This window comes from Scophthalmus maximus, chromosome 15 (genome assembly GCF_022379125.1).
Source record: "Scophthalmus maximus strain ysfricsl-2021 chromosome 15, ASM2237912v1, whole genome shotgun sequence".
NCBI lineage: Eukaryota > Metazoa > Chordata > Actinopteri > Pleuronectiformes > Scophthalmidae > Scophthalmus > Scophthalmus maximus.
In genome coordinates this window covers 19,950,720-19,964,681 of record NC_061529.1, presented here as the reverse complement: position 1 = coordinate 19,964,681, position 13,962 = coordinate 19,950,720, and the positions used below count along the sequence as shown (strand labels likewise).

General features: G+C 39.1%; 1 protein-coding gene and 1 pseudogene across 4 annotated transcripts in view; one reads left to right on the top strand and one right to left on the bottom strand.

Moving 5' to 3' along the window:
* Positions 1-212: 212 nt before the first annotated feature.
* LOC118286549 lies at positions 213-13,848 on the bottom strand (annotated as a pseudogene).
* The window catches only part of daam1a (dishevelled associated activator of morphogenesis 1a), a 46,876-nt gene continuing 38,822 nt past the window's right edge, over positions 5,909-13,962 (top strand). For all 4 annotated transcript variants that reach the window (XM_035610195.2, XM_035610196.2, XM_035610194.2 and 1 more), the window contains exons 1-2: positions 5,909-6,035; positions 6,359-6,470. The gene's annotated coding sequence lies outside the window, so the exon portion shown is untranslated. The remainder of the gene's footprint in view (positions 6,036-6,358; positions 6,471-13,962) is intronic.

The window sequence follows — 13,962 nt, the reverse complement described above, 5'->3', positions numbered from 1 at the left end:
AATAATAATAATAATTGATTTGGATCCCACAGCTCTGTAGTCAGAGATACACTAGAAGTGAGAAAAAACAGTTAGTGATATGTAATTAAAACACATGGGGCAGAGAGAGAGAGAGAGAGAGGCTGAGAGATGCTCATGATGGAAATTCCCCAAGCAGTCTATGCCTATAGCAACATCACTAAGAAATGGTTCAGTAAACATCTGAGCCAGCTCTAACTATAAGCTTTATCAAAGAAGAAGATTTTAAGTCTAACCTTAAATGTTATGCTGCCTCCCCAACACAAACTGGGAGCTGGTTCCAGAGTAGAGGACCCTGGTGGCTGAAGCCTCTGCCTCCCATTCTACTTTTACAGACTCTGGGAACCACAAGTAATCCTGAGTTTACAGAGCAAAGTGATCTTTTGGGATAATATTGAACTATGAGCACTGTAAGATATGATGGAGCTTGATTATTAATGGCTTTTTAGGTGAGGAGCAGGATTTTAAATTATACTATGAATTTTATAGGAAGCCATTGCAGAGATGATAACACTGGAGAAATATGATCTATTTTTGTAGTTACTGTACTCGTGCTGCAGCATTTTGGATTAACTGGAGGCTTTTCCCAGACTTATTGGGACATCCTAACAGTAATGAACTACAGTAGTCAAGTCTACAAGTAACAAATGCATGGATTCGTTTTTTAATGTTCTTGATATTGCGCAGATGAGAAAAGGCTGTCATAGAGACTTGTTTTATGTGCGAGTCAAAGAATACACCAATGTTCCTCACAGTAGAGCTGGAGGCCAAAGTTATGCCATCCAAGGTGACTATCTATGCTCAGATAATGCTTATCTTTTATGTTTAGGGCCAGGTTTAATGAATTATCAGAATTTAAAAATAAATAATTACAGGTCATCCAGAACTTTATGTCTCTACGATAATCCTGAAGTTTGTCTACCTGATCTGTTTCATCTGGCTTTAGTGATAAATATAGCTGGGTATCATCTGCATAACAATGGAAATGTATGTTGTGTTTTCTTATAATATTGCCTTAAGGAAGCATATATAAAGTGAAAAGTCCTGGCGCAAAACATTGTGGAACTCCATGACTAACTTTTGTATGAATGGAAGATTTATTTTTAATGTTAACAAACTGAAATCTTTGTTATGTGTCAAGAAGGAACTGGACCCAAATGCTGAGAGCAGTTAATACATAATCTGAATAAATTGAAAAGAAAACAAACTTACAAAGTCCTAAGTAAAACAAAAACAAAATCCATCTAGAGTTTGAAGAAACGAAACAAGATACAAACAGGAGCCATAAAAACTGGCAACAAACAGTGCAGGAATCATAGGTTGCAGACAGGTAACAAATAGTTGGGGGGGGGAATCACAGACCATCTGACAAAGACAAAGGGAAGCACAGAGACTAAATAGACACAAGGTGGGCAGGCAAATTGAACACAGGTTAGACACAATAGGAACAGGTGCAGACAATCAAGCCCCTTTTACACTGGCCAAAAAAACAGTTTAAACCCTCTAACACCAGGCGTCTTCTGCAGTTTGAAAACGTTTAATCCGCATTCAGCCCCAGGTCATAGGACTCAGCAATAGACCCGGGTAATAATCGGCTTCACCTCAGATCGGCATTGATGTGAAGTCACGACTGGGTGAACGCGCTGACGGAGGCAATGAAGGCTTGTCTCCTCCATTGGTAAATGCTTTTACCTCACCAGCTTGCAGGCTCCGAACTGTAGTAAAGAGACCTCTTGCATGTAGCTAGCTTGCTTAGCCTAGCTTTGGCTTGTTGGTGGTAACAACAAAGGTCTTGAACGGGGCACTTTATTTCAACCCTTCAGTGGACATACACAGCCCTATCAGGCGGTTTCTCACTTCTCACAGTGGCCATAAATTGTCGGTAACATGGATGAATGTGCAGAGCCTGATCTCACTGTGGCTCCAGCTACGTACACATGACACAAGAACAACCACAGAACACGATCACAAAAGCAAATAAAGCAAAAATACACAGCAATGCACTTCTGCCCCCATAGTTCGTAGGGGCAGAATCATAACAATGTACCTGATAAGTAAGACTTAAACCATTCTAATGCTGTTCCTTTAATCCCAATAATGTGTTCTAGTCTCTGTAATAGAATCCTGTGATCAATGGTATCAAATACAGCACTAAGATCTAACAGGATGAGTCCACTCTCTGAGGCCATGAGACGGTTGTTGGTAACCTTCAGCAGTGCTGTTTCTGTACTATGATGAATGGGCGTCGGACCCATTCAACATGGGTGGGACAAGACCCACCCACTTTTTAAGACCAATAATGTCGGAACCCCCCACTTTTACCGTCTCTAATTCAGTGCATCTGTCTCTTCACTCTCTGGTACTTTCAGAGCGCCTTCAGTCAAATCCATTCTGCTTGTGGAATGCCACGTTTTCACAACTCACTTGCCTTCCACGCTCCTGCTTTCTGACACCCCTCAAATCCATTCTTCTTGCTTTGCTCATTGATTCCATATAAATTTAACTCCGTACCACGTTTTTCCCACTCACGCCGGCTGCACCGAGACTCTCCCACTGAGGCAGCTGTGTGCTCACATACCGTCACTAAAGAAGCTTCACATGTTGATGAATGTTCATAATTTTGTTTGCCTGTTGCTGTTAAAGTCATCATGTAAATATTAGATGCTGTTCTTTTAATTTTTGGGAAAGGATAGCAGGTATGTGGTAATTGTTATGTGCTATAAAATAAATTTCTTATGTAAGGAGGGTGAGTCAAACTCAGGACCTCCTGCATGAGACGACAGCGTTATCAAAAGAGCTGAAGTCCTGGTCATGAGTTTCAGTGACGGGGAATGAGTGACGGGGGGGCTGCTGCAAAACATTAAGTTGGTGTGGTCTTCCTGAGTTCCTCGCTTAGCTGCACACCTGTTCCTGATCGAGCTTGTTATCTCCTGGATTAAAGCTGTGAGATATGATCACCAGATTGTTTTGTCTGGACCGTGGTTAAACACTCGGACATTTTTATTCTATGACTTTGTTTAGATCTTGTTCGGTGATTTTCCCGAAGCTGATTTTTTGCAGTTTTGCTCAGTTTCTGAGGCAGGCAGTGCCAGGTATGAGTCCTGAAACTCAACCCAAGCCTGGTACTCAGTCATGAAACCATTGCTGAACTCACTCTGCCTTGCTCCTGCTTCTGTACCTAACTGCTCAACCCCAGATTCCTCACCCTCTATTGCTTGAAAGACTATTAAATCTGTTAAAACGTTAATGGAGCCTGGCCATCTGCATCTTGGGTCCAAATTGTAGCTCAGCCCTGAACTCTTTAAATTAACAAAAAAAGACATCCTGCGCACCCTGAACTGTCAGTCATGAGTTGACGTCATGATGAATACTGTCTGCTGTCATGACGTGATGAATGTAACCAATGCATGCACTTTATTATGCACCATCCAAGACTGTAGGTCTGCCTTTGACTTGCAGCTGCAAAATGAGTCAGAAAAGGATTAAATTATTGTTAACAGTCTGAATTTTTAAGTTTGAATTATTTGTTATGCGTAATTAATACATCGTTAATATTTGTATTATTGTATATTATTATATCTTGCACATCTTAGATGTTGTACAATGTTTAATTTCTTGCATAGAACAGTGGCAGTAAACTGAGGTATTGAAAATGAAAATTGGCACTGAAACTACAAGTTTTGGCACTGAAAAATAAAACACAAATATTAAACAATTTCAATCTCACAATCATACTATTTTATGTAATTTTGATATTTTCATGCATTATGATGGGTTTTTCAATTTCAATCTTAAATTTTTTTTTGATGTCTGTCTTTTTTCGCACCCTCCTTGTCCCTCCCCTCAAGCCCCTCCTCTTCGCGCCAGAACAGTGACAGAGGTTTGAAATTGAAAACCAGAAACATTGTGAAAATCCTGACAGCGTAAAAAAAGAAAAAAAGACAGACATCAACTGGCTGTGTACACGAAGGCTGAGCAGACTGTACTTGATGGGTGTCGACACGTCCACTGACTCCTGGATCACTGACTACCTGACAAGCAGGTCACAGTTTGTACGACTGGGCCGTGTTCTGTCTGACATGGTGGTGAGTGGTACAGGAGCTCCACAGGGGACTGTGCTGTCTCCTTTCCTGTTCACCGTATACACCACTGACTTTAAGTACAACTCTGAGTTGTGCCACTTGCAGAAGTTCTCTGATGACTCTGCAGTGGTTGGGTGTATACGTGATGGACAGGAGGGAGAGTACAGAGCGCTGGTGGACAGGTTTGTGGAGTGGGCGGGAGCCAATCACCTGCTGCTGAATGTGGACAAGAACAGAGAGACGGTGATCGACTTCAGGAGGAAGAGAAGAGCTTCACAGCCCCTTTTCATTCTGGGGGAGGAGGTGGAGACAGTGGAGGACTACAAGTGGGAGTCAACATCGACAACGGACTGAATTGGAAAACCAACAGCCTGGCTGTGTACAAGAAGGGGATCAGCAGACTCTACTTCCTGAGGAAGCTGAGATCCTTCAATGTGTGCAGCAGGATGTTGGAGATGTTCTATCAGTCTGTTGTTGCCATCGTAATGTTATTCACTGTGGTCTGCTGGGGAAGCAGCATCGGAGCCAGCAACAAAAACAACCTGAACAAACTGATGAAGAAAGCTGGCTCCATAATAGGCTGCAAGATGGACACCTTTGAAGCACTGGTGGAGAGGAGGACAATGAAAAGTTATCGATCATGGATAAACCTGACCATCCTCTCCACCACACACTGGACAGAGAGCGGAGTTCCTTCTCCAATAGACTGATTCAGCTACGCTGTCAAAAGGACCATTACAGGAAATCTTTCCTGCCACAAGCCATAAGACTGTATAACACCTCACCTCTGGCTGACAGAAAGACTCTGGACTCTGCCAGGATTTATGTTTAAGCTAAACATAAAACATAAATCCCAGCACATTTGCACCTTACCATGTTCCTCTGCAAAATACTGGTAACTGATTTCCACTGTTAATATTTCATGTAAATTCTTTAAATGTTTTATTCTTATTCTCTATATTTTTTGCAATTCGTATATTTTACATTTATTTGTGTAGATATTGTATATATTTTTAAAGTGGGCTGTGTGAAATGTGCTGCTGTTACACTGGAATTTCCCAGCTTGGGATAAATAAACAGTAACAATCTATCTCTCTATCTATCTACCTATCTATCTATCTATCTATCATCCTACCTCAGAGGCTACATTTGGAGACCGATTGCACCACAGCGGCTGCGACTATGCTTTTCCTGAGCAACGAAGGATCCATGCAGCATCTTTCCCCAACACCTGCTACCTTCAAATGGGGTCAGGTTGAATGTGTTCATGAGAAAAGTCGATGTGAATGCCCCCCTCTTGTGGTATTCATGACCCATGTTGCTGTGTCACAGGTTTGCTGATTTTAGAAATGGCAGGGGCAATGGAAGTTCTTTTCTTTTTTAAAGGAAAGTCATTTTATTGTAATTTTTGTCATAGAGTTTTTCTATATAATACATCTTTTGCATCTGTCATTTAAGTCTTTGCATTTCCTGCATTACATTTTAATGTTAACCTCTGCGCCTCTTAGACACCAACAGCATCATTAATATGTTGGTGTCTAGGAGAACTCCAATGCTAATTATGGAAGTATGGAAGTAAAAGTTAGCTAAACTTTTGTGAACAACAGTAAATGTGATATTTGTAATCTGCTGATCTTAAAAAAAAATCTCTTGATCGTCACCACAGAAACTGTCACATCTCTCCTTCACTCTCTCTCTGTCTCTCTCTCTCTTTCTCTCTCTCTCTCTCACACACACACACATGCACCAGTGGGCGAGGTTGGGGCGTGACTGCCTCCACCAGGAATGTAGTCGTGTGTGTTTAGAACTTTCCACATACTTTACAGTCTCACTCAGGCTGATCTGTCAGTTTCCCTGTACATTCTGCCTGACAGACATAGAGATTGATAAACTCTTTCGGTCATATCAGAATGGGAAAAAAAGAAGAATCCAGAGGTATAAATACGAGAACAGGCACTGTGTGGACATTTGTGAGGATTTGTGTTTCTTGGACACCTGGAAATTTCTTCCATTTCTTCCTCAAGTGGATTTTACATTTATCTAGTTTCAAACTCGACAAACTTCTTGTGGATTATGACTACAGATGCTTATTGAAGATTTGGAATTCAACTGTAGATCTATTGAAAGTGCTACAGGCTGATTTAAGTTTCAGATTGTATCTCTTTTTTATTTTTGTTTCCTGCATTTGTTAGTTGAATCTGTCTTTGGTGTTGAAGCTTCACTTTAAAGTTGTGTCCGCTGATTGTCTTGAATTCCAGTTTGAGCTGTGGTGACAGCAGAGTGAATGATCCTCACTATAGATGTTCATGTGACGCCTGACTGATGCTACACACCCTGCTGAAGCTGAACATACCTCAGTGGATCCCAAAGGTAAGAAACCCAAGATAATCTGCAAACATCATTAGTCAACAGGCTTTATCAGGCCTGTAGCCAGGATTAAGAAATAATAAAAATGTCTACAACAAGCCCCTTTACAAAAAAATATAATATCCTCTTATTCTTTTGTTACATTTTTGTAATACACACAGTTGTTAATTGTTTGATTAATTGTATCAATCAGGTATAGTTTCCAGTTCCTACTTGTACTTCATTGTAGGTGCAGTGAGGAAGACAAGAAGGAGTGGAGAAATTTAATGATAATCTTTTTGGAAATACTGTGTAGTCACTGTATACTAGTGCTGGGAAACAAAACTGAAGTTTTGAGGGAAAACCACAATGAAATTTAAACAATCTGAACGTGTGAAGACTGTGAGGCAAAATCACATAAATGCAGAGGTTTGATATTAATTCCCCTGTACAGTAAATAGATGACCCCCCCATTCATTTTCACTACTGTACTCATCCCAATCATCAAAATTGTGGGAAGATAATCTGCATATTTAATATTTTCTTCAACAAGCCTCCATCTGAGTTTTCAGAGATGTTTCCGAAGCCTCCTGTTATTTAATCAGTATTATCATAACAAGAGGGTTCTGGGTTTGGGCCTGCTGTGAAACCTGGGGTCTCATTTATAAAATTGTGCGTGAAATCCACTAAAAGTGTACGTACGCCCAAAAGCTGAAAATGGCAAATGCCGAAAAATATTCATACTTATAAAACCATGCATAGGCTCACCTGTGCGAGATTCTCCCTTTGTAAATCACAGATCACCTACAAGTCTGCGTACGTGAATCCGCCCCGTACACCGCCCATTTTAACCATAAATAGTCAATGCAAATCTATGGAAGCACATAAGAGACATAAGTCTTTGAACTTTAACAGCCACTGAATACTTAATATTAAAATATTTTATTTTGAAAAACATGTATCTGAATTTATTTGTTCAGAATTTCACCTCTTTGAAATTATTTTACTTCTGTATTCAGATACAAAACAATTCAGATCTCAAATTTGAAGTTACAATTTTTCGATTGCTCAAATTCAGATCGAAAAATTCACACAGTAACATCCGGGCTACCCAGGATAGGAAAAGCAATTGAGGCTGCATGCAATCGAACCGACGTCTGGCCTATCAGAGCACGGCCTGTCTGTCGTGATTGAAGAAATCGGCCGGACATTGTGAAGATGACTGCCAGGGGAAAATAAGGTGCTCCGGTAAGTTTGCTGTTTATGTACGATCGAACTCAGGGCTCGACGGGAGTATGTTGAAGCTAAGTATGTTTGGAACACAGCTATGGTTTGTGTGACTCGTGTCTCTATGTAGGTTTGATTGCATGCAGGCTCAATTGCTTTTCCTATCCTGGGTAGCTCGGATGTTACTGTGTGAATTTTTCTATCTGAATTTGAGCAATCGAATTTGAGAGTGTGAATATTTGACTTGAATTTTTCGATCTGAATTTGAGCAATTGAAAAATTGTAACTTGAAATTTGAGATTTGAATTTTTTAACTAAAATAATTTCAAAGAGGTGAATTCCAAACAAATAGATTCAGATACATGTTTTTCAAAATAAAATATTTCAATATTAAGTATTCAGTGGCTGTTAAAGTTCAAAGACTTATGTCTCTTATTTGCTTCCATTCAAATCACCTCATGAATGCTGATCTGTATATTAATGACCCTGGCATCCAATTGTTCTTTCGTTACGACAAGTGAGAAAAAAAACGTCACTTCTCAGACACTGACGCCTCTAGGGAGGTGGACGCCCGGAAAACAGCGTTATTTGGTGCCACAGCAGCGGGATCACTAATAAAAAGAAGCAGTGTAAAACCACAGCTTTTATAAAATTTTATTAGACATTATGTAGTTATTTAGTGACATCGATTGATCTTGATTATTTGTCACTTTATTGTAAACTTTTACCTTTGTACAAGTCCAGTAATGTGATTGGTCAGTGGTTGGGCTGTTGACGTTTTGATCTGATCTTCTCGATCTTACTTGCAAATTAGCCTTGGGACATAGATTACCATGGTGAAGAAGTTTCATGGTACTGAAAAACCTAAGATAAGGCCAAAGAGTGCTGGCTAACCAACTGATCTCTTCTCACAAGAAGCTATGTGATATTGAGCTATTGGTGGCTGATGTTTGGTCAACTGACACAGAATCTTCTCCTCCCTGAAGCTTCTTCTTTCCTGCTGCACTTTGAACATTGCTCTGATCGCTGTGCATGTAAAATTTATCACATTTCACATATGAGCTAAAGTCAAAAGTATCTACACAATATTCCAGTCAACTCTCAGTATGTGCTTTTAGTTGCGCTGCAAATGACATTCAGCTAATAATAAACTTTGACCAATGGCTGTAGCATAGTAAGAATTAAACAGCTGCTCTAATTATAAATTTAACTTAAATAAAATTAAAGAGAAAACTGTAAAGCTGTCTATGAAAATATAAAAGTGCTAGATAGTCAGTGTGCATATTCAAAACCTAGCAATATTATCCGCACTAAGAGAGACCTGTTATTTGTAGAATTTTAAAAATGCAATTTTTTCATATACCTGGCTGTATACTGAAGCTTTTCAAATATCAGTATTGCATCGTACATATCTTCTACAGTAACATAAGTTTCAGCACTTATGATACTATAAAATATGTACAATGCTCCCGTGACTTGAACACACAATGATACAATTGTAAGCAGACCATTGCATAAAGTGAGCGAACACAGGTCTGTTGAGGTGTGTGTGGAATTTGGTGCAGATCCAAACACAATTCTGGATCTATAGTGGATTTAAATGTGGTAAGGGGACTGTTGGACCTCTAATCAGTGCCTTTCAAGCTGTTGCAGTAATATTTTATTTTATGTTTGATCTGTGCTCCTCTGCGGCACAGACATTAAATATTTTAAAGGGATGTTCTCTTCACAGTGAAGTTTGTTTGAAGCATAGACCATAATGTCAAACTGCTTCGATCCAGGTTTCAATTCTGATAGACATATACAATCTGAGAAACTTAGCTTTTCACTGATCAGCAACTGAAGATACAATGGATAGTAAATATCTGGAGAGACATCAGATAATGTTTCAATTTAAAACTAAATATTTGATAGCTCATTGGCTACCATTAGACAATCAGCTAACGTTAGGATTCAACAGTGTTTAACAGTGTTACATGATATGATGGGAAAGACATTTTGATTCTGAAATGTCAATGCACATCTTGGACACATTTATTTTATCACACTAAATAAATACATTAGCCCTATTATAGCTTAATTTTGATTGAATGATGATCTGACTCAGACAGAATTCCTGACAGTCTAGATGCTTTGACTTATTTTATTAAAATTACTCTTTTGTTGACTTTTATTTATAGAAAAATAATTCACACACTCTTCAATATTTCCCATGATTGTAAATGAACATTTCACTAGACTGTTCATTACACATTAACTACTTTTAGTCTATCTTCTGGCAGCAGAACCAGTCTGACCTTACTTTTTTTATTGTGACATTGTCTATAATATCTCTCACGATAACTGGATTTACTGCATGTATATCGTATAATCATATGAATAAACTTCTCACTTTATTCATGGTTCTGACATTATTGCCTGTAATTAATGACTATGCATCTTCCAGAGAACCCACTCATAGCTAGTAAGGAAAACCCAGGGTTGTTAGCCAACTATTTTTTAACTAGCTTTGTAGTACAGGTTATCCTGTACGATCAATGAAGCTAAATTAACTAAATACTGTAAAAAGATGAAGACAGTAAGACACAGCTGAAACCAGTTAAAGGGACAGTTCAGTGATTTGGAAGTGGGGATGTATGAGGTAATTATGCATAATCAAAATGTTACCTTATGGAGATGGTGACTCATAAAGGTATACGCTTACGTTGATAGTGAATGGCATGTCTTCGTCGCTTTCATACTTACTCTTTTTTTTCTCTTGTGTCTCTTGAATAAGCCGCAGTAGCTCTGAGTTGTACAGCTGATTTGCGGAGTGATACACTGATTCTCTGCACCGGCAAGAGTTTGTGAAAATACTTGACGAAGTTAATGACCAAATGGCTGTCTGGAGGCAAACTAAAGAAGTGAAAAAATACATTATTTAGCACACAATTAAAAAAATATTTTTTTAGGTAAGCATTTAAAAATGTGGCAAAAAATACGTTTTTCGGTGGTCCCCTCTGCAACTGTAGGAGTCCGACTTTCGCTACATCCACTTCTCCTCCAAACCCCGTAAAAATGACCGCGCTGATCACCATCTCCTTAAGGTAACATATAAATTATGCATAAGTACCTCATAAAAACCCCACTTCCAAATTACTGAACTATCCCTTTAAGGTGGGGCAGACAATCACAGTTGGGGCAGACACACAGGGCAGGAAGTGGGAGTGTTAAAAAAAAGAAAAAAACTGAACACAATGCTTCAATGGGAATTAGGAAAACATGACCCAGGGAGAGAAGCAGTACATGACACAATGAATCCCCTTCAGTTCCGGAATTTATTTTCTGTTGCTGACACTGACCTTTGACCTCTTTTTTGTAAGTTGGCTAGAGAAAACATACTTCCCCTACATCGTTTGATAAGATATTGATTAAACCCTGCATACTCTGAGCTGAGTGGTTGAGTTTCAGGATGAATTATAACAGCAATCTATACAGAAAGTGAAGCTTCGCACAGTGGCGATCATTATTTGAGTCCTGCGGCAACCACTGACATGCTGTTATGTAAAAAAAAACATTCACGGGACAGAGGCAAGGTTACTGCCTCAGTATTTGTACCATGGATGTAACAACTAATTTCCTTGTCAACAGAATCTGGTCACCTAGTCTTAAAGTAAGAAAACTCAGAAAAAAATCAAATTTCTTGCAGGTTAACATCCATGTGCCTATGCTGAATGTGGTTGTAATAATAATAATAATAATGATACATTTTATTAAATTGTGCCTTTCATGGCACTCAAGGTCACATTATATCAAATGCAGTAATAAAAAATACAATAAAAAAAGCATTAATAATACATCAGCACAGTCAACATTAGTTAAAATCAACACTTGTTAAACACAAGGCAGTTAAAATGTGTAGCTCATGTGTAACTCATCTAAATCCTGTCTGTTTTCTGTCCTTGTTCCTAGACAGTTCCGATGTTTTTTTTCTTTTTAAACCTTCCTTAATGTTGTTTCTACTCTGTAGCACTTTGAGATTGCTTTTAGCAATGAAAAGTGCTCTATAAATTAAATTTATTATCATTATTATTATAACGAGCTACCCATTGACATCAGGACAGCAGAATCCCTTCAATGCTTTCATCAAAGACTGAAAACTCACCTGTTCAGACTGCACCTTACTCCCTGAATTTACTAAACACCAAAAAAAGAAGGAGAAAAAAAGATGTTGCACTTAATTACAAATAGCACTTGAAGCGTTTTTTGCCTATTCGATGAATGTTTATGTACCTATTAATTCTTGCACTTTTGAGTAATATCTTCATGGTTGAGGGCACTTATTGTAAATTGCTTTGGACAGAAGCATCTGCTAAATGAATGTAATGTAATGTAGCTTAATTTAAAAAGGTGGGTTTTAAGAGCAGTTTTGAATTGTGTAATGGAGTCCAGTAAGCGGATGTGAGGGAGTTCCAAAGTTTTGGTGCTTGGTGGGAGAAACCCCTGGCTCCAACTGTACTGAGTTTAATGGCTGGTACTGCCAGTAGACCTGCTGATGAAGACCGCAGGGAGTGAAAGGGGGTGAATGTCTGAAGTAGGTCTGTGAGATAAGGAGGGGATAATTGTGAAGAGCTTTAAATATCAGTAGCAGGATATTGAAGGTGATCCTTTGTGAAACAGGGAGCCAGTGTAGTTGAAATAGCAGGGCAGGGTCATCAGTGGACTTGGAATATGGGATAATCCGTGCTGCAGAGTTCTGGATGAGTTGCAGTCGGTGGAAAAATTTGATGGGGAAAGGTGGGAAAATTTGATGGGGATACCAGCCAGGATTGGATTGCAGTAGTCAATGCGAGATGTGACCAAATAATTGAATAACACTTCTGTAGAGTGTGTTAGAGCAGGGCATAGTCTGGAGTTGTTTCGTAGATCAAAAAAGGCCACCCGGGAGACATTGTTAATATGGCTGGAGAAAGAGACGGTTTTGTCTAGGATAATGCCCAGGTTCTTAACCAGTGTGGAGACAGGTATACATATACATATTAAACTTTTTGACAGTGTTGTTTTTGTGGGAGTAGCTCAGCTAAGTTATTTCTGTTAAATTTGAATTAGTTGTTTGTCATACACAGCTGTAAATCTTGCTGACAGGCATTGTGTAAGTGAGGACTGTATATAAGGACTGTATGTCTAAAACTTCTACTGTTTAGCTGATTCTGTTTCCAGCTTCACTCCAGGTGTGTCTATTAAAACACAGATGCAGATAACTTCTTTTTTTAAGGCTTTACTAGTCTTCAGCACTGTACAGGACATGGGCAGTAGGTGAATGGGATTTAACTTGAATGGAATGAACGTGAAGGTGCACGTTGTTCTTGAAACAGAAATGCAGATATGATATGAATTGCTATCATAATATAAGCATATAATGTATACAACATAATATAATAAATGCAAACATTAGTGTTGACTATATAAAAATAATATAAATATATGAGGACATTAACTCAAATTACTTATAAAAGTACTTCACTAACAGAATGGCAAAAAAGGCACGGCTGTAGAATGAAATAGTGTTTACTCAAGCTAATCATGCAGGACCTAGCCAAACATTCTAACTAATTAACTATCAGAAACTAACTTAATCACAACATAATAACACAACTTACAGGTCTCAAGGAGGCACGCACAAACAGTAACTGTTGAGGACAGTATCAGGTTTCTGCTTCTGTCTCTCACTCTCAACTCTTCTTCTTCTCTCCGCACTTCTAGTTTACTCTGTTGCTCTCAGTCTACAGCCCCTCCCTTCTCTGCTCTCTCTCCCTGTCTGCGTGTTCCCGCGCCGGGTGTTCCGCGAGCACGTGCACGCTCTAAATATCTGTGCACACTCTCTTGGATGCCGCTGTTGTACATCGGTTTGGGCTAATGTGGTTATCAACAATAATTTATAATTATCAAAGATAATTATGAATTATGAAAATCAATAGAGCTTATTAATCAATGTTTATAGCAACGGGGCACCAACCGGAAACCGGGACCAATAACCGAATCGTCAATTCAGTCTCAAGAATTAAAGGTGTTCACTCAAAATGTTCATATCTGGTACCAGGTGGGAGATGCGGGGTTGCCGCAGATCGCTGCGGGGGTCCAGAGGTCTTGGCTTCCTTTCTTTGTTCTGCTGTTTCTTCAGCAGACCATGTGGCATTCCGGGTTCTCATATACCCACGGTGCTCGTGCACAACACTGCTGATTGACAGCCTTTGTACAGCCGCCCCCAAATAGTGGTAGCTATTTGCACCAATGACAGGCTGTCCAGTTT